This window comes from Orycteropus afer, unplaced genomic scaffold, assembly GCF_000298275.1.
Source record: "Orycteropus afer afer isolate SDZICR_OR568_19922 unplaced genomic scaffold, OryAfe1.0 scaffold00601, whole genome shotgun sequence".
In the NCBI taxonomy this organism is placed as follows: domain Eukaryota; kingdom Metazoa; phylum Chordata; class Mammalia; order Tubulidentata; family Orycteropodidae; genus Orycteropus; species Orycteropus afer.
The window spans coordinates 1,021,185-1,026,316 of NW_006922188.1; the positions used below are offsets into that span (position 1 = coordinate 1,021,185).

Consider the following 5,132-nt stretch of genomic DNA (forward strand, 5'->3'; position numbering starts at 1 on the left):
AAAGAGGTCTTTTGCAGCAGATTTCCCCACTGCAATACCATGTAGATGCTTTTATTTCCCATTCTTGCCTTATTGCTCTGGCTAGGATTTTCAATACAATATTGAATAAGAGTAGTGACAAAGGACATCCATTTCTGTTTCCCATTCTCAACCGGAGTGTTTTCAGTCTCTCTCCATTGAGAATAATAATGTTGACCATTTGTTTTGTGTGTATGACCTTAATTATGTTGAGAAATTTCTCTTCTATTCCTATTTTGCTGAGCATTTTTATCAAGAATGGGTGCTGGATTTTGGCAAATGCCTTTCCTTTATCAATTGATATGATTATATTGTTCTTTTCTTTGTTTTATTTTGTGATGGAGTAATTTGTTTTTCTAATGTTGAACCATCCTTGCATCCCACTTGATTGAGATGTATTATTTATTTATTTATTTGTTATGTTATGGGATTCTACAGTTAGAATTTCTCGACAATTTTTGCATCTATGTCTATGAAGAGTTGTTGTTGTTATGTGCCGTCGAGTTGGATCCGACTCATAGCGACCCCTCCTTGGGTTTCCAAGGCAGTATCACTACAGAAGTAGATTGCCCCATCTTCCTTCCGAGGAGTGGCTGGTGGGTTTGAACCGCCAGCCTTCTGGTTAGCAGTCAAGTGCCTTAGGCACTATGCTACCAGAGCTCCTATTGGTCTATAATTTTTTTTTTTTTTCAGTGCTTTCTTTGCCTGGTTTTGTTATCAGAGTTATGCATGCTTCATAGAATGAGTTCAAGAGTATTCTATCCTTTTCTATGTTCTGGAATAGTTGGAGCAGAATTGTTGTCAGCTTTTCTCTGAATGTTTGATAGAATTCACCAATGAAGCTGTCTGGGCCAGGACTTGTTTTTGAGAGTTTTTGTTAAGATATGTTCAGTTTCTTCTTTTGCGATGAGTCCCTTCAAATTTTCTATCTCAGATTGTGTTAGTTTGGGTATTTTTTCTAGGTTTTCCAAATTTGTTTAAGTTCTTCATAGTATTCTGTTATTATCTATTTCAGTTGGTTCTGCTGGGCATTGTTATTTCATATCTTAATCATGCTATTTACTTCTTTTCCATCTTTTACTTTGTTAAATTTACCAGTGGCTTGTCAATTTTTTAATCCTTTCAAAGAACCAACTTCTAGTCTTCATTTTTCCTATTGCTCTTCTGTTTGTTTGTTTGTTTGTTTGTTTTTCATTTATTTTGCTTGAATCTTTATCATTTCCTTTCTTCTGGTGACTATAAGGCTTTCTTTCTTTTCTTTTCTTTTCTTTTTTTTTTTTTTTGCTGTTCTTTTTCTAATTGTGGGAGATGTTGGCTTAGGTGTTGATTTTGGTTCTTTCTCATTCTTTGACTTGTGTGTTTATTGTTATAAATAGTCTTCTGAGCACTGTTTTTGCTGTGTTCCAAACATTCTGATATGTTATGTTTTTATCCTAATTTGGTTAAAGGAATATTGTTTATTTATTGTACTATCTAGTAGTTTTTAAGCAGGGTGTTACTCAGTTACCATTTATTTAGTTGTTTTCTTGATCTTCCTGCTGTTGATTTCTAATTTTATGGTATTGTGATCTGAGAAGATGTTTTGTAATATTTTGGTATTTTTACATTTATTGAGGCTTGCTTTGTGGTCTAACACACAATCTATTCTGGAGAATGTTTCATATGCCCTGGACAAGAATGTATATTATACTGTTGTTTGGTAAAGTATTCTATATACTTCTATAAGGTCTAGTTGGTTGATTAAGTTGTTTAGTTAGATCTTCTGTATCTTTGTTGAGTTTCTAGCTGTTCTGTCATTCATTGAAAGTGGTGTGTTAACAACTCCTGCTGTTATAGCAAAGTTGTCTATTTCTCTTTTAATTGTGTTGAATTACATATTTTGTACTTTGATTTATGTATTTGTAGAGTCTTTCATTGGATGTGAGATGTTTATTATGGTTATGTCCTCTTGGTGGTTTGAGCCTTTAATCATTATATAATGTCCTTTCTGTCTCTTTCACTGGTTTTTGTCTTAACGTCTATTTTATAAGGAATTGTTAATACTCTTGCTCTTTCTGGTTTCCATTTGAATGATGTAAGTTCTTCCATCCTTTGATTTTGTTAGCTTATTTTTGTCTTTGTGTCTAAGTTTTATTTCTTGTAGACAGCACACTGATGGGTCACGTTTACTTATCCATTTTGCTACATTCTGTCTTTTGATTGGTACAGTTAATCCATTTGCACTCAGTGTAATTATCAATAGACATGAATCTACTGCTGTCATTTTTCTGTGTTTCTTGTGTGTGTATCCGTGTGTGCCTATGTGGTGTTGATGGTTTCTTTGTTCCATATATTGTTCTGTGCTGAGTTCATTTTGTTTTCAGATTTTCTTATCATTTCCTTTATTGCTGTTGTTTTAGTGTTTACTAAGTCTTTATGATTTTCTTCTTTTTATTTTGGTGAGAAGGTTTATTATTTACTTTCTTTCTTCTTTTTTTATGAAAATAACTTTACAATGTTCTATGTTTTCCAGAAAGATATCACAATACACTGAGAACCTCTACAAGCAGGAATCAATGAACAGTGAAGAGCAAGGGGTCCGTGTAGTCAGAGCATCTACTGGGCAGACAATGGGCTGGCTCTGTGGAGGGTCGGGGTGCGAGGAATGAGGGAAATGAGCAGGGAGCCGCCAAGCCCACAGTGGTGCCTGTCACAGCATTTGCCCTTGGTAGGAAGTTATCAAAAATGTACAGAACATTGACTGGAAAAAAAAAAAAAAACTTGAGAAATTGAACTTCACCCTTTTATAATAAAAAATTAAAAACTCTTGTTGACTCTGTTGAAACACAATGTGACTAGGAACTCTTCCCCAGACAGTGTTAGGAGACTTGGCTAGAAGTATTACCAGCAGCTTTTAGAACTTTCTGGTGGTGCACGTGTACCTCCTTGGTCAAGCAACCCTCAATGAGGAAGCTCAGACCCAGCCCCTTCCCAGAACCCCACTCCAAGCCCAGGAGCAGCTCTGGAAATCCCCGTTTCTTGCCAATTTAGGTCAACTTCTTGATAGTCTCTCACATGTATCCAAAGGGCTTACCAATCACTCTTCCACAATTTAATCATTTTGTCATTTTCTAATGCAGCTGACATGATGATGTTTTCTGTTGGGTGACATGCTGTTGAGATCACAACATCCGTGTGGCTTTGTAACTTCTGTACAATCTCTTTTGTCTGAAGGTTCCAGGTGTAAACCAGGTTATCTTCAGAACCAGACACAATCTACTTTCCACCAGTGACAGAGAAGTTTGTGAATATGCAGTACTTCTCGTTCTTGTGGCCAGTGTATGTCTTCAGGCACTTCCCTTTGCTGTAGTCCCAGAGTTTCAGCATGTTGTCCAGCATCGCGGAGAGGATATACTTGCCATTTGGAGAGAACTTCATGAAGGACACCGGGAGGGAGGCAGTGGTTGTCATCATCATCATCACAATTGGGAGGCCTGGCCTAGCTGCCCAGCTCCAGGGGCCTCCACTCCCTCAGGCTGGTGGCCACCACAATCAGTGTCTTCATGCATTGGCCCAAGGCTGTGTCCCAGATCCGACAGAGGCCATTGTAGCGACTGGAAACTATCAAGGACCCATCATGATTGAAGTGAACAGCTGAGACCAGGTTAAGTGAGCAGACAAAGTCTTGAGGCACTTACCTGTTTTCACATCCCATATCCTTATGCTTTCGTCAAAAGATCTCAAGATGATGAGATTGGACTGGGGATTGCAACAGAAGACATAATTGCTGTGGCCCTTCGGGATTTTCAGACACTTCCCCAAGGTCACATCCCAGATCTTCAAGGTTTTATTATCAGAGGCAGAGACAAGGAGGTTGGAGTCTGAGGACCAGGACATCTGATATCCCTAGTTTGTGACCAGATATGGTTTTCTCAAATTTTCCATCATAAGCCCCCAAATTTTAATGAGTTTATCAGCAGAGGAACTGGCCAGCCACTCTCCATTTGAGCTGAACTTCACAGAGGACACAGCTTTGGTGTGGCCAGCCAAGGTGAACTTGAGAGCATAGTTTGGTTTAACAGGTGTAGGCTTGCTCTGAGTGGCAGACAATGAAGGAGTTGGCTGTGCCCTGGCAGTCTCAGTTTCCAGTTTCTTCTCCTTGGTTGCCATAGCTCCACAATTCACCAAGCAGGGGCACAGGAGGGCACAGCTTCAGGCAGAAGAGTCACAATGGACAGACGCATCTGCTTACTGAAACCTCCAAGTCGCAGCAACAGGGCCAGGCGCCATGTCAGCCACCGCCTGGGTGGGAGCGCAGGCCGAGCTCAATGAAGCTGCAGGTCCAGTGGGTGCCAGGCAGTGTGGGGGTGGTGGAGCACCTGCCAGTATGCATACACTATGGTAGGGGGTGGTGTCCCAGGAGTGGAGCCAAGACACAAAGCCGGCATCTTGGAGGAGCACTACAGGGAGCAACAAGGGACCTTTATTTACTTTCTTGATATTACTCTATAATTTGTATTATCTTCTCAGTTTTGCTGGATATATAATTCTTGGTTGACAATTTGTTTCTTTCAGGATTTTATGTATGTTATTCCATTGTGTTTTCACATTCATGGCTTCTGCTGAGAAATCAAAGAAGTCTTATTGTTCTCCTTTGTGGGTGAGTTTTCATTTTTCCTGATCTGCTTTCAGGATTCTATTTTTGTCTTTGGTTTTAGAAAGTTTGATTATATGTGTCTGTGGTTTTTCTTTTGCTGTTTATTCTATTTGGGGTTCACTGAATTTCTTGAACGCATATCTTTTTTGTCTTTTATGATATAAGGGAAATTTTCTTCCAACAAATCTTCAAAAATTTTCTCAGTGATTTTTCTTTTTTGGTCTCTTCCTGTTCTAAAATTCCAATCACATGTAACTTATTCCTCTTGATGATGTCTCATATAATTCTTAGGCTGTCTTCATTTTTGTTTTCATTCTTTTTTTCTGGTTGTTCTTCTAAAGATTAGTATTAAGAGATGTGCCTCCAATTTCACTAATTCTGCCCTCCATTGATTCAATTCTACTCCTTTTCTTTTCCAATGCATTACCTATTTTTGAAATTTTTGCATTAATCTTCTGGATTTCTATTTGCTGGTTTT

At 38.6% G+C, this 5,132-nt stretch overlaps 1 pseudogene; it reads right to left on the bottom strand.

Annotated features, from left to right (window-relative positions):
- Positions 1–3,087: 3,087 nt before the first annotated feature.
- Positions 3,088–4,167, bottom strand: LOC103210370 (annotated as a pseudogene).
- Positions 4,168–5,132: the final 965 nt, after the last annotated feature.